General features: G+C 40.9%; 1 long non-coding RNA gene across 1 annotated transcript in view; it reads left to right on the plus strand.

Moving 5' to 3' along the window:
- LOC105492150 (uncharacterized) overlaps nt 1–22,512 on the plus strand; it is a 114,841-nt gene that overhangs the window by 66,340 nt on the left and 25,989 nt on the right. Inside the window, exon 2 of the long non-coding RNA XR_011609279.1 lies at nt 9,589–9,739. This is a non-coding gene — a long non-coding RNA (uncharacterized lncRNA). The remainder of the gene's footprint in view (nt 1–9,588; nt 9,740–22,512) is intronic.

Genomic DNA, 22,512 nt, shown 5'->3' on the forward strand with positions numbered 1-22,512 from the left:
AGATGGTTGTAGATGTGTGGTGTTATTTCTGAGGTCTCTATTCTACTCCATTGGTCTATATGTCTGTTTTGGTACCAGTGCCATTCTGTTTTGGTTACTGTTGTCTTGTAGTATAGTTTGAAGTCAGGTAGCATGATGCCTCCAGCTTTGTTCTTTTTGCTTAGAATTGTCTTGGCTATACAGGGTCTTCTTCGATTCCATATGAAACTTAAAGTAGTTTTTCTAATTCTGTGAAGAATGTCAATGGTAGTTTGATGGGTATAGCATTGAATCTATAAATTACTTTGGGCAGTATGGCCATTTTCATAATTGTGATTTTTCCTATGTGTGGAGATGGAATTTTTTTCCACTTATTTGTGTCCTCTCTTATTTTCTTGAGCAGCAGTTTGTAGTTCTCCTTGAAGAGGTCCTTCACATCCCTTGTTAGGTGTATTCCTAGGTATTTTATTCTCTTTGTAGCGATTGTGAATGGGAGTTCATTCATGATTTGGCTCTCTGCTTCCGTTGGTGTATAGGAAGGCTTGTGATTTTTGCACATTGATTTTGTATCCTGAGACTTTGCTAAAGTTGCTTCTCAGCTTAAGGAGCTTTTGGGCTGAGACAGTGGGGTTTTCTAGATATAGGATCATGTTGTCTGCAAATAGACAGTTTTAATTCCTCTCTTCCTATTTGAATACACTTTATTTCTTTCTCTTGCCTGATTACCCTGGCCAGAACCTCCAATACTATGTGGAACAGAAGTGGTGAGAGAGGGCATCCTTGTCTTGTACCAGTTTTCAAAGGGAATGCTCCCAGTTTTTGCCCACTCAATATGCTATTGGTTGTAGGCTTGTCTTCAATAGCTCTTATTATTTTGAGATATGTTCCATTAATACCTAGTTTATTGAGAATTTTTAACAGGAAAGGATGCTGAAGTTTATCAAGGCCTTTTCTGCATCTATTGAGATAATCATGTGGTTTCTGTCATTGGTTCCAGATATGTGATGGATTACTTTTATTGATGTGCATGTGTTGAACCAGCCTTGAATCCCAGGGATGAAGCCAAATTGATCATGGTGGATAAGTTTTTTTGACGTGCTGCTGGATTCAGTTTGCCAGTATTTTATTGAGGATTTTTGTATCAATGTTCATCAGGGATATTGCCCTGAAGTTTTCTTTTTTTGTTGTGTCTCTTCCCAATTTTGGTACCAGGATGACACTGGCTTCATAAAGTGAGTTAGGGAGGAGTCCCTCCTTTTCAGTAGTTTGCAATAGTTTCAGAAGGAATGGTACCAGCTCCTCTTTGTATTTCTGGTAGAATTCAGCTGTGAATCTGTCTGTTTCTGGGCTTTCTTTGGTTGGTAGGTTATTAATTACTGCCTCAATTTCAGAAATTGTTATTGTTCTATTCAGGGTTTCAGCTGCTTCCTGGTTTAGGGTGTATTCATCCAGGATTTTATCCATTTCTCCTAGATCTTCTAGTTTATTTGCATAGAGGTGTTTATAGTATTCTCTGATGGTAGTTTGTACTTCTGTGGGGTCAGTGGTGATATCCCCTTTATCATTTTTTATTGTTTCTGTTTGATTCTTCTCCCTCTTACTCTTTATTAGTCTAGCTAGTCTATCTATTTTGTTAATTAAAAAAAAAGAAAAGAAAAGAAAAAAAAAAACAGCCAGGGGCAGTGGCTCACACCTGTAATCCCAGCACTTTGGGAGGCCAAGGTGGGCAATCATGAGGTAATGAGATTGAGATCATCCTGGCTAACACAGTGAAACCCCGTCTCTACTAAAAATACAAAAAATTAGCTGGGCGTGGTGGCATGCGCCTGTAGTCCCAGCTACTCAGGAGGCTGAGGCAGGAGAATCGCTTGAACCTGGGAGGCAAAGGTTGCAGTGAGCCAAGATCATGCCACTATACTCCAGCCTGGATGACAGAGCAAGCAAAACTCCATCTCAAACAAGCAAATAACCCAGCTTCTGGATTCGTTGATTTTTGGGAGGGTTTTTGTGTTTCTATCTCCTTCAATTATTCTCTGATCTTAGTTTATTTCTTGTCTTCTGCTAGCTTTTGGATTAGTTTGTTCTTGCCTTTCTAGATCTTTTAATAGTGATGTTAGGGTGTCAATTTTAGATCTTTCTAGCTTTCTGATGTGGGCATTTAGTGCTATAAATTTCCCTCCTAACACTGCTTTAGCTGTGTCCCAGAGATTCTGGTACTTGCCTCTTTGTTTTCATTGGTTTCAAAGAACTTCTTGATCTCTGCCTTAATTTCATTACTTACCCAGGAGTCATTCAGGAACAGGTTGTTCAATTTCCATGAAATTGTGCGGTTTGAGTGAGTTTCTTAATCCTGAATTCTAATTTGATCACACTGTGGTCTGAGAGACTGTTTGTTATTATTTCAGTTCTTTTGCATTTGCTGAGGAGTGTTTTACCTCCAGTTATGTGGTCTATTTTAGAATAAGTGTCATGTGGCACTGAGAAGAATGTATATTCTGTTGATGTGGGGTAGAGAGTTCTGTAGACATCTAGTAGGTCCACGTGATCCAGAGCTGAGTTCAAGTCCTGAATATCCTTTTTAATTTCCTGTCTCATTGATCTAATACTGACAGTGGGGTATTAAAGTCTCCCACCATTATTGTATGGGAGTCTGTCTCTTTGTTGGTCTCTAAGAACCTGTTTTGTGAATCTGGGTGTTCCTGTATTGGGTGCATGTGTATTCAGAATAGTTAGCTCTTCTTGTTGCATTGATCCCTTTACCACTATGTAATGCCCTTCTTTGTCTTTTTTGATCTTTGTTGGTTTAAAGTCTGTTTTGTCAGAGACTAGTATTGCAACTCCTGCTTTTTTTTTTTTTTTTTTTGCTTTCCATATGCTTGTTAAATTTTCCTCCCTCCTTTTATTTTGAGCCTGTGTGAGTCTTTGCATGTAAGATGGGTCTCCTGAATACAGCACACCGATGGGTCTTGACTCTTTAATCCAATTTGCCAGTCTGTGTCTTTAATTTGTGCATTTAGCCCATTTACATTTAAAGTTAGTATTGTTATGTGTGAATTTGATCCTGTCGTCATGATATTATCTGGTTATTTTGCACACTAGTTGATGCAGCTTCTTCATAGTGTCATTGGTCTTAATATTTTATGTTTTTGCAGTGGCTAGTACCAGTTTTTCCTTTCCATATTTAGTGCTTCTTTTAGGAGCTCTTGCAAGGCAGGCCTGGTGGTAACAAAATCCTCGGCATTTGCTTGTCTGGAAAGGATTTTATTTCTCCTTTGCTTGTGAAGCTTAGTTTGGCTGGATAAGAAATTCTGGGTTATAAATTATTTTCTTCAAGAATGTTGAATATTGACCCCCCAATATCTTATGGCCTGTAGGGTTTCTGCTGAGAAGTCCACAGTTAGTCTGTTGGGCTTCCCTTTATAGGTGACCTGGCCTTTCTTTCTGGCTGCCCTTAGTTTTTCCTTCATTTTGACCTTGGAGAATCTGATGATTATGTGTCTCGTGGAGTATCTCAATGGTGTTCTCTGCATTTCCTGAATTTGCATTTTGGCCTGTCTTGCTAGGTTGGGGAAGTTCTCCTGGGTAATATCCTTAAGTGTGTTTTCCATCTTGTTTCCACTCCTCCCATCTCCTTCTGGTACTCCTATTAATCGTAAGTTCAGTCTTTTTATAAAGTCCCATATTTCTTGGAGGCTTTCTCCATTCCTTTTCATTATTCTCTATTCTTGTCTGCATGTCTTATTTCAGTAAGGTTGCCTTCAAACTCTGATACCCTTTCTTCCCTTAGTGGATTCAGCTGTTGATACTTGTGTATGCTTCATGAAGTTCTCATGCCGTGTTTTTCAGCTCCATCAGATCATTTATGTTTCTCTCTAAACTGGTTATTTTTGTTAGCAATTCCTCTAACCTTTTATCAAGTTTCTTACCTTCTTTGCATTGGGTTAGAACATGCTCCTTTAGCTCATCATGGTTTTTTATCACTCATCTTCTGAGGCCTACTTCTGTCAATTCGTCCATCTGATTCTCCGTCCAGTTCTGCACCCTTGATGGAGAGACGCTGCAATCATTTGGAGGAGAAGAGGCACTCTGGCCTTCTGGGTTTTCAGCATTTTTATGTTGATTATTTCTCATCCTCATGAATTTGTTTAGTTTCAGTCTTTGAGGCTGCTGATGCTCGGATGGGATTTTTGTGGGGGCCTTTTTGTTGTTGTTGTTTTTCTTGTTGCTGTTGTTGTTGTCACTTTCTGCTTGGTTGTTTTCTTTCAATAGTCAGGTCTGTCTTCTGTAGGACTGCTGCAGTTTACTGGGGGTTCACTTCAGGCCTTATTCATCTGATTCACTCCCGTGCCTGGAGATGTTACTCAAGGAGGCTGGAGGGCAGCAAAGGTGGGTGCCTTCTCCTTCTTCTGGGACCTCTGACCTCAAGGGACACCAATCTGATGCCAGTAGGATCGCTCCTGTATAGGGTGTCTGAAAACCCCTGTTGGAGGGTCTCACCCAGTTGGGTGGCATGGGGAGCAGGACCCATTTAACAAAGCATTTTGTCCCTTGGTGGAGAGGGTATTTTGCTCGGGGGAAACCCACTCATTTGGGCTGCCTGGATTCCTCAGAACTACCAGGAGGAGAGGCTAAGTCTGCTGGTCCACAGAGACTTTGGCAACCCCTTTCCAGGTCCAACCCACAGACCCTGGCTGAATGACAGATGAACAAATGCACTCATAGATACCCAGTAAAAGAGTAGGCTAGGGGACCTGGCCGCCCACAGACACTGATGAGGGTGCTGTAAAGAGTTGGCAGCTGCATCCCGACCAGCTGGCACTGCGGGCATTTATTCAGTATAGATTTAATGACAAAGGCCTTGAATCAACACACTTGTAGGCAGCTCACATGGACTACCCACCCACAGAAAGTAGTCGGTTCTGAGGCCTGAGGCCTAAGTAAACTAACTTATCTAGATCAATTCCCTTACACTTCCTTGTTATCTACTCTGAGATAATTCAGCTGCCTTCAGCCAAACCCTCTTCTGAAGCTTTTGCAAAACCTTCCAGCCTTCCAAGAAGGTTTGCATCTTTCTACAATTTTCCTACCACCCTGACCGATCTCCTACAACCCCTCCCTCTAGGGACTCAGGCCCAGGGAGATGTGAATTCTGTCCCTGAGCTTCTGACTGGAGTTATTGGAGATCTTGCAGGGAAGCCCCACCCACTGAGGAAGGATGGGTCAGGGTTAGACCTGAAGAGGCACTCTGGCCACTGACTGCCACAGCCCGTGTGTTGGACTGTGGGAACAAGTCTTGGGACCAAGCCATCCAGCCTCCCTGGCTCCAACAGGGGAAAAGTGCAGCCTGGAGCTATAGAAATGGGTGCTGCCCTTCCCCCACCCAGGGAGCTTAGCATGTTAGGCAGTTCCAAGTCCCAGTGCTGGCTGCTGCCCCTCCCCCAAGAAGCTCAAAGGGCATAGACAGCAGGCAACCCCATCTGGTGCTGGTCACTCCTTCCCTTGGGAATTCAGTTGGCTTAGGCAGATTCCAGCTGAGAAGCTGTAAGAATCTGTGCATTCAAGGGTTGGGACACTAGGCCCCGGTGGTATGGGTTTGCAAGTGGGATCTTCCAATCTGTGGGTTGTACAGTCCCGTGGAAAAAGCAGTTTCGCCAGCTCGGTAGTGCGCTCACTTGCCACCTTCCTTGACTAGGGGTGGGGGTTCCTCTTCCCCATGTGGGTCTCAAGTGGCACCACACTGCTCCTCCTTTTTTCCATGGGTCATGCCAGCCTTGTAGTCAATTTTGATGAGACAACTTGGATACCTTCGTTGCTAGTGATGGATTCACATGCTTATCATGCTTTTTTTTTCTTGATGGGAACCTCCAGATGGAGCTACTTCTAGTCAGCCATCTTGGCCCCACCTGTTAATTTGTGTCTTCTCTTTTTCTTGGTCAGTCTAGCTGATGGTTTGTCAGTTTTCTTGATTACTAAAAGAAAACACAATTGCCTTTCTTTTTTTAGTTTCTTTAAGTGAAAACTTAGGTTATTGATTTCCAGCTTTCTTCTTCTTGATATAGGCATTTAAAACTATAAATTTGCCTCTAAGCACTACTTTAATTTGGGCATATTTTGCCTAAAATATTTTCTGATTTTCCTTGTGAGTTCTTTGAACCTTGGGTTATTTAGAAGCAAGTTATGTAATTTTCCAATATTTAGGAATTTCTCAGATTTCTTTTTGTTGTTGATTTCTAATTCTGTTGTGATTGGACAGCATACTTTGTATAATCTTAATTCTTTTAAATTTATTGAGACTTGTTTTAGGGCCAAGCATATGGCCTATTATGGTCTAACCATGTGTGCTTGGAAAGAATGTGTATTCTGCAGTTGTTGGATAGAATGTCTTTATATGCCACTTGGGTTGAGTTTGTTGACGGTATAGTTAAAGTTTTCTGTATTTCTGAAAATTTTTTGTTTAACATTTCTATTAATTATTGAGAATGGTATTGAAATCTCTAACTGTAATTGTTGAGTTTTCTAATTCTATTTTAATTCTGTTAGATTTTTTTCATGCATGTTGGGGCTCAACTGTTAGGTGCATTTACATTTATAATTATTATACTTTTTTGATGTAGTGACATGGAAGTCTCACCAATTTCCATTTTTAAGATTGTATTGTCTCAACTTCCTATTCATTATCTCAATTTCCTCACAAGTTAAATAGGGTTAATGGTATTGGTGGGGTTCAGGACACCTGACCCCCAAATATGATTGTACCCCCCAAAATATGCCTATTTGGAAAATTGATTATTTTGAGCTGGTTATTTCGAGAAACTAAAGACCCAGGAGTAGTCTCTTTATTTGAGATCTACTCTAGAGATTTATTTACTCATTTATCTGGATTTCTCCAATGTATATATGAGCTATACATGTTAGTAAACTTCTGTTTGTTTTTGTCTTGATAATCTATCTTTTGTTATGGAGAGTTCCAGTTAAGCATTATTAAGGGTAGAGAAAACCTATTTTTTTCTCCTTTACCATATCCACTGTGTTAGATGGTTGTTAACAAACAAGTAAAATGGAAAGAAACTTTAGCACATTGCTGAGCAGGTAGCAGCTACTAAATAAATGTTAAGCCCCTTTCCATTTGCTTCTCTCTTCATGCCATGGGATGTGAGCACAAAGTTGGCTTTGAAAACAGTTCTAAAAAGAACAATTTCTAATCGTACTTTTGCTTCCAGTAAATATTGTTATGCCCCACAAGAAAATGGCATAAAAGGGCATCAGACAAGCTGGAAACAGAGCATGGCTTTATTTTTCATCACTATAAGCTGCTGAAGAGCAAACAGTATATCACTCTATTAGTTTCTGTACAGTTTTCACACACTATGTCCCTCAATAAATATGAAATCAATACACCAAACTTTCTTAGGCAACTCAATAAGTTATCTATGGCTTATCTTTAGGTAATAAAACTAAAAACATAGCATGGAAGTATTTACCATATATGTTTAAGACAATTAGAATTAAATAACAGTTACTCTTAAGGTGCAAGGAAGTATTTCTGATGGGGAAGAAGTAAAGGGGTAGAAAGTAGTGAGGGATGATAGCAATGGATTTTTAAAACCTGTTTATTTGCTATCTGTGTATTCATTTTACTATTATTGGTTAAATAGAATGTTTGCATTTTATACTTTTTCTTTTGTGTTTTATATTCCAGTTAAAAATAAATAATTCTCATTGAATGGGTTAAGTAAATGCTGAAAGGGTGATTAGCTGCAGTCATTGACTAATGATGATTATAACTCCCATTTAGTAAGCATTTACTACATACCTGGTACCATGCACAGGGCTTACACTCACTATCTCATTTAATTTGCCATCTTCAGAATTATCAGACATGTGCTGTTATCATCATTCTAAAGATGACACTGAAGCTCTGAAAAGTTCATTATTTGCCTAAGATCTCCTGGTGAGGAAATGATGAGGTAGGGTTAGAACTCAGGAGTGTTTGACCTCAAAGCTGGTCGTCTTCCTCATGGGACTATTCCAATCCATGATTATCATACTGACAGAAGTTTCCAGGAAAATGTAGTTTTTACCACGATCTTTTTTTTTTCTGATCACTAGAAAAAAAGTGTTCAAGTATTTACCAGACAATCTCAGGTTGGCTGCCATTTCACAGCTTAGAGAACTAGTCTAGATTGGAGCTGAGGGATATTTCCGGAGAGAGAGGAGATTCTTGGAATTTTTTTGAATTCTTAAAAGACTGAATGATTTTGAAGCATTATAAAATAATTTATTTTGTTACGAAGAGGAAATTTTAAATCTGTACACAGCAGTTATTGTTCTATCTAAAATAAGTTAAAATATGGCAAATTTTTGAGAATTGATGACGTATAAGAAAAAAATAGTATCCATTTTACCTTGATTCTGGAAACATTCTCTTTCAAATAGCTCAGAAGTCATGACAATGGATCTGCAGATAAATACTGAATATAAGCACACCATTTGGCACTGCTGTAAAAAATTTACTTAGTGTCATTTAAGTAAATGCAATTTATTACTTTTCAAGTTTTAGAATAAACTAATAGTCCAATCACGAAATACATAAACATAATCTTAAGTTACTATTAATATTATGGGCTAGTCCCTCTTCTAACCACGTTACATACATGGACTCATTTGTTTCTCACAACAGCACTATGAAGTAGGACCTATTTTTCTTCATCTATAAAATACAGATGAAGAAACTGAGTTACAGATAGAGTATCTTGCTTGACCAAATTTAATCAGCTAATGTGAGTAGAACCAGGTTCAAACAACGCCAGTCTGCTACAGACCCTTCTCATAACCATGGCACTATCATATCTCAGAACAGAAAGTAAATTTTTTTTTTTTTTTTTTTTTTTTTTGAGACGGAATCTCACTATGTCGCCCAGGCTGGAGTGCAGTGGTGTGATCTCTGCTCACTGCAACCTCCACTGCCTGAGTTCAAGAGATTCTCCTGCCTCAGCCTCTCTGGTAGCTGGGATTACAGTTGCCCACCACCACGCCCAGCTAACTTTTCTGTAGTTTTAGTAGACACAGGGCTTCACCATGTTGGCCAGGCTGGTTTTGAATTCCTGACCTCAAGTGATCCGCCGGCCTTGGTCTCCCAAAGTGCTGGGATTACGGGCGTGAGACACCGCACCCGGCTAATGTAAATATTACTATCCTTGAAAATATAAAAATAAATGTATAGTGGATACAAACTAGGATTCAGGAAACAGAGAAGTGATATTAAGGGAACAGTAAGAGTCACGATATCTTCATCCTGTTTGGCTAGTATTTTAGCTTTCTCTTGATACATAACAAATTACCACAAACTTAGCAGCCTAAAACAACACTCATTATCTCCTAGTTTTCGTAGATCAGACGTCTTGGCATGAACCAGCTGGGTTTTCTGCTCAGTGTCTTGCCAAGCTGCAATCAAGGAGTCAGCCAGGGCTGTACTCTAATCGTAGGTGGGGGCCCTCTTCCCAGTCCGCTGGTTGTGGTAGATTTTCAGCTCCTTGTTGTTGTAAGATTGGTGTTCCTCATGGAATATTCCAGAGGTAGTTCATGACATTGTTGTTTGCTTTCTTCCAGGCCAGCTGGAGAGCATCTCTGTTGCTTCACTTTCTTTAAATGACTCACCTGATTAGGTCAGGCCCACCCAGGACACCTCCTGTTGATTAAATCGAACTTAACTGATTTGTAACGGGCCCTGCCCACACTTAAAGGAAAAGAATTACACAAGGTATGCACACCAAGGAATCTTGGGGGGTCATCTTAGAATTCTACCTACTATAGTTAGGAATCAGGAAATAGATATTTAACTATACTGTTTTTTTGGGTTTTTTTGTTTGTTTGTTTGTTTGGGTTTTTTTGAGATGGAGTATCACTCTGTCGCCAGGCTGAGGTGCAGTGACGCGATCTTGGCTCACTGCAACCTCCGCCTCCCGAGTTCAAGCAATTCTCCTGCCTCAGCCTCCCGAGTTGCTGGGACTACAGACATGCACCACCATGCCAAGTTAATTTTTGTATTTTTAGTAGAGACAGGGTTTCACCATTTTGGCCAGGATGGTCTCGATCTCCTGACCTCAAGTGATCTGCCCGCCTAGGCCTCCCAAAGTGCTGGGATTACAGGCATTAGCCACCACACACAGCCTATATTTTTAAAATAAAGATTAATACCATAAAAACACCTAAAAAAAAAAAAGAAGAAAGTATGTAATAGTAGTAAATGTCAGGAGGAAGGAAGGAAGGAATTCAGGGATTGAATGCGAGCCAAATTAGTAGTTCAGTCCTGATTTAACAGCAGAATCATCTGAGTATCTTGAAAAATGACTAATACTTAGAACCTGCCCAAGACAAAATAAGTCAGAATTTATAGAGGTGGGGACAAGTTATAGATATGTTTTAAAAGCTCTTCAGGTGATTTTAATCTGCATCCGGGTAGAAAACCTCAGAGCTGAATCTTCATCTTTCTTAATAGAGCGGTCATTGGAATTCTCCCCAACCTAAAGTTGATAATAGAGATATAATCATGTTATTTGGAATTGTGAAAATAACCATCAGAAGCACTGCCTCCAATGAAGAGTGGGGCTGGGAAGTTTGGGAGTGTAGAATTAGCCACTTAGTGCCCAGTCCAAATCTGCCTGCACTATTTTTTTAAAATCATCTTCATGTATGATGTTGACTTATTTTAAAAATATTTCAGTTGGGTGCAGTGGCTCATGCCTATAATTCTAGTACTTTGGGAGGCTGAGGTGGCCAGATTGCTTGACTTCATGAGTTCAAGACCAGCCTGGGCAACGTGGTGAGACCTCATCTCTACAAAAAAATACAGAAGTTAGCCTGGCATGGTGACACGCACCTGTAGTCCCAGCTACTCGAGAGGCTGAGGTGGGAAGACAGCTTGAGCCAAGGAGATTGAGGCTGCAGTGAGCCATGATTGAGCCACTGCACTACAGCCTGGCAACAGAGCGAGACCCTGTCTTTAAAAAAAAAAAAAAAAAAAGAAGAAGAAAGAAAGAAAAGGAAAAAGAAAAAAAAATGTTGCAGAACTTGTAGTCCCTTCAGCAAGTAAAGAATCAATGCTTCCTATATGATTAGTACTAATCAATTATGTGCTTTTCTTTAAAAACACATGCCCTAAACCTAATGAAATAAATACTGGGGTTTGTTACTTTGGTGTAGAAATGCATATAATTTTAATGCTATCTCATTTTTTAAAAATTCTGCCTCCTCACCACCCTTTTCACTTCCTTTGTCAGTAAGCATTAATTCAGAATAGCTTTTGTATGCATTTCCTATGGCTGCTGTAACAAATAACCAAACTGGATGTCCAAAAACAACAGATTATCTGTAGTAGTTTGGTAGTCCATAAATCTGAAATTCGTTTCACCACCCTGAAAACCAGGTGTGAGTTGACAGGGCTGCAGATCTTCCAAAGCCTCTGGGGTAAATCCACTCCTTGCCCCTTCCAGTTCCTGGTGGTTGCCAGCATTCCTTGGTTTGTGGCCACATCACACCAATCTGTGGTCAGATTGCCTTCTTCTCTTCTGTGTCAAACTCCCTCTGTGTCTCTCTTATGAGGATACACGTGATTGCACTTAGAGCCCTCCTGGATAGTCCAGGATAACCTCCCCACTTCAAGATCCTTCACTTAATCACATCTGCAAAGTCTCTTTTTTCCATATAAGGTAACATTTACAGCATAAGGTAACATTACAGGTGCCCTAACCCCCAGGCCACAAACCAGTACAGGTCCTAGGCCTGTTAGGAACCAGGCCACATGGAAGGAGGTAAGCGGCAGGCAAGTGAGCGAAGTTTCGTCTGTATTTACAGCTGCTACCCATTGCTCACATTACTGCCTGAGCTCTGCCTCATGTCAGATCAGCAGCACCATTCAATTCTCATAAGAGCATGAACCTTATGGTGAACTGTGCATGTGGGGGATCTAGGCTGCATGCTCTTTATGAGAATCTAATGCCTGATGATCTGTCACTGTCTCCCATCACCCCCAGATGGGACCATCTAGTTGCAGGAAAACAAGCTCAGCGCTCTCACTGATTCTACATTATGCTGAGTTGTATAATTATCTCATTATCTATTACAGTGTAATAACAATGAAATAAAGTGCACAATAAATATAATGTGTTACAATCATCCCAAAACCACGACCCTTCTACCCCGTCCATGGAAAAACTGTCTTCCACAAAATGGATCCCTGGTGCCAAAAAGGTTGGGGCCCACTGAACATGGATATTAATGTAGGACTTCAGTCTACCATTATTTTTTACATTTTTAATCATTGAGCTAGCTTCCAATGTCTGTTCAGATGAAGGAAATATATCTGAGGTGAAAATGAAATTTTAAAATCTAATTTATTTGGAGCTCTGGAAACACTATGAAAGGAAAATACATGATAGTGGGAAGTGTCCATATTTTTCAGAGTTAAGTATTTTATTTGTCTTGTTTATAGTAGATTCTCCTACTTTTTTATGTAGATTCTCCCTATTTTTTTTACTATTTGATTTCTGTTTTTTAGTCTTAAAATATTTTATTTCGTTATATCTTTCTTTTAAGTTGGTAAAGAGTAAATAAGATCAACTGAATATACCTACAAGTAATTCATGTTTTCATGTATTCTTTGCTCAAAACTACTCTGTTCAAGACCATCATAATTTTCTTCAACGTTAACTTTGGTTTTTTAAAAAAGATATTTGTTTGCCTTCTGTACATATTTGCTTTCAACAACAAGAAGCTCTGTGGCTATGAAGTCTGTTTACTTGTAGTCTCAGAGAATACCAGGTTTTTAAAACCCCATCCTTTCAGAAGAATAATATTATGTAATTTTAGCCATATTGCATATACTCACAGTTTGTAATAAAAATAATCCTCTCCTAACTCTTAGAATTATCTGTATCTCTTTTAAAGTTCTTGACAGAAAATAAAGAAGGAAGGAAAAGAGGGAGGGTGGGAGGGAGGAAAGGAAGGAAGGAAGGAAAAAAGGAAGGAAGCAAGGAAGAAAGGAAGGAAGGAAAGAAAGAAGGAAGGAAAGAAGGAAGGAAGGAAGGAAGGAAGGAAGGAAGGAAGGAAGGAAGGAAGGAAGGAAGGGAGGGAGGAAGATAGTCAATAGAAAAGAAGTATTTGAAGGAATTTCATAGGTCAACACCCCAAAACGTTTACTTGCTCCAAGAACTTTCATTGACTGGGTCTTCCAGGGTGGTGCAATGTCTTTGGACAAAGAGAGACCATTGTGGTTAAGCACGAGGGTAAAACTGAAAGTTCTCGTCTGGGTCTCAGAGGGAGGCTTAGTGCTCTGAGCAAATACGGATAAACCACACCACTTGTAAATTACTGGGTTTTGGTTCCTTAAACCAAGTTGTGCCTTCTTTTAATGGATATGTAAGTCCAAGGGGCTTAGTGAAAAAGCCATCCAGCTTTTTCTTCCCTATTGTGACCCTGTTCTGGTCACGAAGAAATATCTTAAAGGTTGACTTTCAATAGTCAATGTCCAGCATGACTTCTGTGTGGATGGTGCTGTTCCATTTCAGGTATTAATTTTATAAAAGGCTTCCAAGAAATACTTGACTTATTTTCTAATTTAGCCGTTCCTTTTATACTTCTGAGAAATTGTTCATCTTTCTAAATATCCAATTTGCAGTAATAATCAATTATAAAAACATAAAATATTTTCACAACTCAAACTGAGTCTCTGCCCACTCATATATCTTCCCTGTGTTTATGTGTGGGTTTATATGTATGTGTCACATGTGTGAGTGGGAAACACAGGTAATAAACTTCATATCACTCCACTGCTTGCAAACACTCCAATGGCTCCCAACTTCCTTACAGTGGCTTGTAAACCCCTCTGCAATCTGACAGCAACTGGGCACTTCATTCCCGTGTGGTAGTAGCGTGCCCCGCAGACACTCTGATCAAGGGATCCATGTCTTCTTTCTGTTGCTCTGATTGCCCAGTCTCATTCCTGGACTTGGCATTTGCTGTTCCCTCTACCTATAATGCTTTTTCCCCATATCGTTGGCTGGCTATCATTTATTATTCAGGTTAAAGATCAAATGGCATGTCCTTCCCTCACCATCCTTCCCAGTATTGCCCTACCCCTTTTCTCTTTTCTGTAAGAGCACCCTCTTCATAGCACTTGCCCACTATCTAAAATGTTCTATTTATTTTTTCATTGTCTGTCTCTCCTTCTTGGATGTAGTGAGCTTGCCTGTTTTATGGGTCCTATATATCCAACTCCTAGAACAATGACTAGCACAAAATAGGTATATTAAAGCTTTTACATTTCCTTTCCCTCTTGCCCTCATTTCTTATCCTGTGACCAAGAGGAGAAGCACAGATGACTCAAAGATCTATAGATCCAGTGATAATAAAATATACCTCGTGGCAGAAGATCAAGGAAGGGCTTGGAGTACTAGGATCTTGACAAAGGCTTGGGGGTTGGTGACACTAACACATCCTCCTCTACCCACCACGTTCCCACTCAACCACTCCAACCTCAGCTGACCAAGCAATATCTTGGTCACCTCTTCCCCAAATTCCACTTGGACTATGGAGCACATCAATAATTTAATGATCCAGGAGGTATTGGACATTTCTAACAGAGGCCCTTCAGGCACAGGTGATTAAGGAAGCTGGAGAGATGGTGCACATTCCTCCAGCCTTGGTACACAAGCCCTGCCCTCGCTCACACCCTGGGCTGATGTGGTGAGTCACTCCAGGTAAGGGGTAACACACGGCTAGAGGCGACAGCAGTGAGGCCTGTGTTTTTCTTGCTTCAGAGGAGGAGAGCTGAAATGGAAACTCCTAGCCACACAGAACTGGGAGGCAGGGAGCAGTGAAAGTGGTGGTCCAGTCTCTGCCCAGGCAGAACTACTTTCATTATTGCTCAATTTGAGTTAGGTTAAAAGCAGATCGATTATTTTTTAAGTCTTTTTTCTCCTTTCAGTAGATATCGCAAAGTCTAGAAATTGATATAATTTAGAGGTAATGAAAAGAAAGTTTAGCAGCTGCATCATGTTTCATGCTGTCCTTCCCTTCTCCTGGGGTGGGACCTCTCCCCCTTCCTCCAGCCTTCTGTTGTATTGCCAAGGGCACTGCTCAGAGTAGAGGAGATGGTTCTGAGGCCATGGCAGGCTTCCCCGGGCTCATTTCACATTAGCCACTTACCAAGATAAGCTGGAGCCAGTTCCTTTTTTCAGGTTGAGCTGGTGAAGAAAGTTTCTAACTGTTCCGGCAGCATGACCGATGATGGTGCTTATTTCTGTTGTACCTATGGACTCCCACGTCCAACGTGTGTTAGCTTTAAGTTGCATATTTGGTCGCTCTCTCAAATGCAATGGAGAGGGCTAAGACCTGATCATTTTGGAAGGAGTTTACACAATTAATCGGGTTCTCCATTCATTATGGGTGTTGTGCGTTTGCACTGGTGGTTGTAGGAAAGACACAGACAAAAAAATCAGAAACATGGGAAGGTTTTCCTGCTGCATGATTTCATTAGCAGGATCAGGGACTTCCAGATCACTGTTTTTCTTTCCAGCATAAAATGGCCTTCAGAATGTTTTGGCGTCAAGCCAATTAATTGCCATTGGCAATTGTCTTTAGATTCCCTCTCTACTTTCCACCTCTTCCTCGTGTGCTAGTAATTACATGATATCCCCTGAGAGTTCCACTGCAAACTCACTGAAAGCAAAAGCACTGACACAGAACTGGAAGGACTGAGGATCTGATGGAAAAGAGAAAGTCCCATTGCTTGCTCACTATCCCTTTTCAGGCATCATAGTGGGGTTGGCTCTGAAATCCTGGGGCTTTTTAGAAGTCCCAGCATGTATCTCCCCTGGAGGACCAGCCCATCTTTGAGAAGGGCATCACAAATGGCACAAGAAGAGGGCTGAGCAGAAATATCGAATGCTTATTGGCAATAGGGGCACTAGCAACAGAGTCTAAAACCTAATTCCACTGCTGAAGACTTGGTGGCAGGAGTGTCACTTCCTGTTGTAGATCTGATGCCACAATGAGAAAGCGCAGTGCATACTGGGCTAGTTTCAGAGAGGACTCATTATATTAGCCAGAAACTAGACTTTAATGTAAAAGTCTGAAGCCTATCAGGGATTTCTCTAAGAAAGCACACTCTGGGAACTGCTCTCTATTTCAATGTTAACTGCAAGCATGCATGCCTTCATGGTTACAGCTGGGTTTAGGTACAGGAAAAAGGATTCCTCATGCTCTCATCAAGTTGTAACTCTAATGTTCCTGAGCACCTAGTCAAATACAATAAAATAATTCCCCTCCTCTTCCATCTGTAGCCCATATTTTCCGATTCAAAGATGAGCTGGGAAACAGGGTTGATAACAGGTAATGATAATGATGAGCACAGATTGCACCCTTAGAATGTTCCAGGCACTCTTGCCAGCACATTACAGAGACAAACCCATGTATGCCTCACAATGACTCTATGAGACGGGTGCTCTTATTACTCCCGTTTTATGGATGAGGGAATGAACTTGGGTATAGAGTAGTTGAGGAATTTGTCCACATATATATATAGCTAGTAAATGGTAGCAAAACCTAAGCTTGGACACGAAGCAATATAACTGGTCTCAAGTCTGTTTTTAACCACTGAACCACACTGTGGCAGGCGGGCAGCTTCCTTGGGGATTGCAGTCACCAATGTTATATAATCAACACCAAGGGCTCATTCTCAAAGAAAGAGGCTGTTTGGTCTGCCCCGTACTGTTTTCTAGTCACACTTACAGCTACCCTTCTTCAAATAGGTCTCAGGTCCCCCGAATCACCTTTTCCCTTTCTTCACTCTCGGAGAAGACGAGTAACTTTCATTTTACTTTCTTTTATTCTAAAAAAAAATATAGAAGAAAAATCCTGGATATATTAGCAAAATTAATGTTGACATTTTGCCCTATCCCAGAAAAAAAGAAAAAATAATGAGTTCTTGCTCAGTATCCTTGAGAATACTGGGCAGAGGTTTCAGACCTGTTGAAATTGGGGTTTATACAAAATCCCAATCAAATAGGAAAAAAAATTAAATCATAAGACAAAGAGTAAAGGGGGGAAAAAGGAGGGGGAGAAAAACAAATGCTAGTTTTAAGCCAAGAGTTTATGTTAATAAGAAAAAGATTTGAGGTGAGTGAGCCTAAGCGAGTCATCTAACTGGCCTCAGTTTGCTTTTCTGCAAAATACACAAGCTGGATGGGAAGGAATCTTTCCAGCTCTAACACAGTGATTTTAAGATAAAAAGTAACTGCAAAGGTGATCGAATTGGGAGTAAGCTAAAAGAGGTTGCAATAATATTTCCTTTTCTCTTTTCATACTTTTCCTTATTACAGGAAAACAGTGTAACAGATAACTTGTGACTACAAGTAACAAGATCTAAAATTAAGAGCAGAAGATTTTAATATATTATACTAAATACATGACTTTTGACTCTAAGTAACAAGACCTAAACTAAAGAGCAGAAGATTTCTCACCTTTGCTTATGTCAAGGGCCATGACTGCACTGGGGCAACAATGCCCAGAGGTAGAATGTGGATGAGAGTATAATCTGGGGGTGGAAGAAGAGAAGAATCCCTTTAAAACACACTAAAATCCAGTAATTTCATAAAAACCCCACCTGAAGCCTAATTCCTCTTACAAAAGAGTCCATGAAACCTTCAGTAAATCCTAGGTTTGCCAGAACACAGTGTGAAAACCTTAGTGCCTATCTTTAAGTACCTCATATGTTCATTCACTGTGACCTTCAACTCTTTTTCATCCAGAAACTCTTTTGTGTTATACAAGGAATGAATGTAAAGCCCTGTAGGCAGCTATCCAAGGGTTTTCACGCTAATGTCTCCTTGGTCCTTCGCCCTGGTTTTATTTCTCCTTCCTCTGCATGAAAGAAAAGCAGAGGAAGAAAGAACTTGGAGTAGGAGGGGAGGTGGCTTGGGGTTGAGCATAGTGTTGGCCATACCCCTCTTTTTTTTTTTTTTTTTTTTTTTGAGACGGAGTCTCCCTCTGTTGCCCAGGGTGGAGTGCAGTGGTGCGATCTCGGCTCACTGTAAGCTCCACTTCCAGGGTTCATGCCATTCTCCTGCCTCAGCCTCCTGAGTAGCTGGGACCACAGGCACCCTCCACCACGCTCGGCTAATTTTTTTGTATTTTTAGTAGAGACTGGGTTTCACCGTGTTAACCAGGTTGGTCTCGATCTCCTGACCTCGTGATCCACCTGCCTTGGCCTCCCAAAGTGCTGGGATTACAGGTGTGAGCCACCGCGCCCGGCCCATATCCCTCTTTTGACCTCATAGATCCACTACTTTTGGAGCAATGACTGTGGCTGGGAGTGTCTGTTCATGGTCTGATCAGATCCCATGACATTTCTCCCAAAGGCGGGAAGACATCTCTCCCCAGCAAGATTATTTGGTCCTGTCTATATTTCATGTCTATTTTTAATTCACCAGGATGCTGCAAATCTAAATCTCATCTATCTTAGCCCTTAAGGGTACCTAAGATGTCAATTTATAGAACTCTACGTTTAGGTTTGAACAGAGTAGCCTTGCATTTTAAGCCCACTTCTGACACCACCACATGGAGCCTGGGGCAGGCAATGTGGCCTGGTAAGAATAGCTTTGGGAAAGGCCTCTGAAGGTGTTGTTTCTTAGATTCCAGGGCTGACCTTGACTGTCTGGACATGAATCTATAAAATTTGAGGAAACTAGTTTGCTCTGCACCTTCTTTACTGTCACACAAAAGTCCCTACCAGGGCTTTGCCAAAGTCCAGCTCTTATATGGAACCTGAGTTACTACTGGCGCTGGGCAGGGCTCAGGGACAGAGCTAATAGAGGGGCAGGAAGAACATAACTTGGCCAGCTGGGTTGAAGAAAGGAGCCATATATATCTGTGCAAACACTTAATTCATAAAACCTACCAGAGTCTGAAAAACAAAGGTGGTGGGATTTTCCTTCCCAATGTACACTGCTCGTTACCCTAAGCTTTTGTTAAATTTTTACTCCCTGAAAGGTTGTATAAGGTATTTATTATAATCTGAAGTTACCTGTAGTTATGGAAGTAGGGGAGTGGCCATTGGGATGACTCTGGGCTCTGAAAGTCTTATTCTGTCCCTGGCATCATTCTCCCAGGTCGGTGAGCCTCAGGATTCCTAGATGCCAAGACTTGGAAGCCTGACCCAGTTTGCCCATGGAGTAGAGATTATGGCTTGGGAACAAACACAAGAAAATCTTCTTTGTTGCCCTTTCTAATGTTTGCAGAGGGCAGAGGGATTGCTGTTTTGTATTTAGGCTCCAGCGGATACAAACTGTTGCCTTATGTTTCTGCAAAGTGTTTTGCTACAGGAATTTTAGGTGCTACTGTTATTTTCCTGATTTCCTGATGTTCCTATGAATTTCTATTTGTTGACAGTTTCTCACCATCACCATTATCATCACTACCATCATCAAACACTTGCATAGCATTGTTCTAATCTATTATATAAAATAATAATCATTCATTCTTCACAAGTCCCTATTTATTATCCTTCAGATGAGGAAACTGAGGCAAGGAGGCACAAACAGATTAGTTGGCTTGTCCAAGGGCGTACTGGAATTCAAACCCAGGCAGACTTGTTCCAGAACTTTTCTCTTAGTGACTATAATATGTGGCCTCTCAGATATATATAAATACTAATTCAAGGGCTCTTTAAAATATTTTGTGGGATTTCCCAAGTCTAGTTAAAGACCATGGTTTGCATGTTATTTTCATGTACTTAAAATATGTAGACTATTCTTAAGGAGTTTTTTGCTTTAAGTTTTATTGTTATTGTGATCTTGAAGTGATAATGTATTGATATTTCAATTCTACTCCTTGCTTCAGTCCTTAAACTTCCCCATTTTTTATCTTGTCTCTAAAATTCCCTAAACTAGAAGTAATTTTTAGAGCCAGAAGAGGCCAGGGGACAAATAAGAAGGGAAAATGACTCTATTAGAACTCTCTATTGGCTTGGTAAATTCCCATAATTTCCAGTTGGAAAATTCTTTTTCCTTATAATTTTTGGGTAGCATTTGAATGAAGACACTCTAGAAAGAGAGTGTTATACTATTTTATTAATAATCTTCAGAGAAGATTTACTTAATATACTGCATAAATAGGGATTATACAAAGATCCTTTGGTAATTTCTTCCATCTCTTACAGATTCATAGTTAGGAATTTTATCCTAATGTCTATTCTAAATTCTTCCTAGTCAGTTAGTGTTGAAAAAGAAAATGGATTTGTAATAACACTTCCATGAGCATTTTGAGCACTGCCTTTTGAGTTCTTGTCCTTGCAGTATAGGTAGCCCCACCCAGTTTGGATGCAGATTGTATTCACATAAAGCAGAAGCAATTTCATTTTCTTATCTGAGGTAGACTTGAACTTCACCTTGTCTCCTGGGGATAATAAATCAAAAGGAGTTGATTTTTTTTTTCACATTAAAGTTAGTGGAGTTTTCAAATTATGTGTTCTAAAATTTTACCCTGTAAAGTAGGCAAGTAGCTCCTTCAAGAAGCTTGGGCCCGAAGACTGAAGAGGTGTCTTCAATGATCCTTGAGGAAATCTCTCTTAAAGCCAGAATGAAAAACCCTTTCTACTGTCAGCATTTTGAAATGCGATGAGCTGAAGATGATGAGACCTGAACCACATGTATACACAAAACTGAGTATAGCACAATTTCTGGAACTCTCAGTTTGGCAACTGCCGTCCAAAGATCCATGCAGTGAACCTGATGGACTGGCTTTAAGGGAGGTGGGAGGGACAGCCACAGCATGGGTTGGCAGCCTCTCACCTCTCCTTCTGCGTGCTGCCCAGGGATACTCCACAAGTCAGCTGGAGATGCCTGTACCTCACCAAGTTCAGGAATCCCTTCTGAAAGCTTATCGAGGACTCACATGTCACTGAACAGGGAAAGAAATGTGCCTCCACCTGAAACGAGTCACGTAGCTGGTCCCAGATGAGAAAATGTCTGCTGCAGAAAGAAAGAAGCAAAGGACTTGCAGGATCCTTGAAAGACCATGAGGTCCATGGGGAGGAGAGAGCAGGCTGGAGCAGGCTGTCCCCTCTCTTTCTCCTGCTCCTCTCCCCAGGGCTGCTCTGGCAGCAGAAACAGATGGAAATGTCACCTAATGCAGTGTGTTTTATTCTTCCTGGTCTACACCGCTGCCTTAAACAGTGAGAGCTCTTTGGCAACATCATGCAGAGGTTCTTTTCATTTTTAATTAAATCCTAAGAGATATTTTTTTTCCCCTAAAGGTGCCAGCTTAAAATAATTACTAGAATTCCCAACAGGGCTAATCAAAGACTTATAGAAAATAAAAATGAAGGAGAACGCCCTACCCAATGGGTTTCTGTCATTTTGCTCAGAAGGCTCTTGCAGTCTGGGGCAGCGATCACAGTTCTTGGCATTACGGGCTATTAATAGGAGCCTTGAAATAAATCCCTGTCCAGTGAGATAAGGGAAACTTATTTCACTGCCTGGGTATCTCTCCTCTGATGACCAGACACCTTCCATTTTCATCAGCTGTTTATCAAAATCAGATTAGTAAAAGAATAATCAGATCAGAATTGTTTATGCCTGTCTCAATCTTGAATTACAAATGACTTTCATGTGCTGCTTGGGCAAAGTACCGTGACCTATAGATGAACTAGCCTTTGTATTTCCTGCACCTTGTACTGAACTTATAATTTCCCAAAGACCACAAGTCATTAAGTCTCATTGTTGATTATTGATCTAAGTAAGATAGGTGAGGCTAGCTCCACGGGGGCTGTGGATATGTGGGCAATAGATTCTCTTTGTGATAAGTCATAAGTCACTAATGGGTTATTTTGAGCTCTCCCAAGTGGAAGACAATGGAGCCTTTAGTAGGTTGTGGAGTTACGTAAGACATCTCTTTCCAAACAAAGAGGAGGCAGGACACCCAGCCAAAGGGTTGAGCACAGGAGGCTGTGTGGTCTGGTGGTTCCAGGGAGAGACGTGGGGCCAGGGCTTCCTGGGTTCAGCTACCAGCCGAGACTCTGAGTCAGGGGGGAGCAGAGCCAAGTCTCTTGGCTTGAGGCAGATAGACTGTAAAACCAGGAGAGAGAAAACCGCAGGTCTGTGCTCAAGGACTCTAGGGGAAAAACACATTCTGGAAATTTAAAAAAAGAAAGAGAGAGAGAGAGAGAGATCACCCTGTTAAGTTACAATTTGGGACTTTTTCAACAAAAAATGAGCATCTTTCCTGCTGATTGGCTGACATGTCCTCCTCTGGGCAGCACTGTGAAGCCCAGCCAGTGTCTGAGGGTGTTCTGTGTAGAATGAATAGAGAAGCCCAGGGGTCTGAGCAAAGCCAGTCAACCTTGATGAGTTGTCACAAGGAATGCTTACGGAGCCGGGCCCTGGGAGCAAAGAGGTTCTGCATGAACCCTTTCACTCATCCTGTCTTCCACAATAAAATGTCCTCTGAAATCATGGGAGGAAAAATCCTTTCCTGCCG

The sequence above is a fragment of the Macaca nemestrina genome, chromosome 10, assembly GCF_043159975.1.
Source record: "Macaca nemestrina isolate mMacNem1 chromosome 10, mMacNem.hap1, whole genome shotgun sequence".
Taxonomy (NCBI): Eukaryota; Metazoa; Chordata; class Mammalia; order Primates; family Cercopithecidae; genus Macaca; species Macaca nemestrina.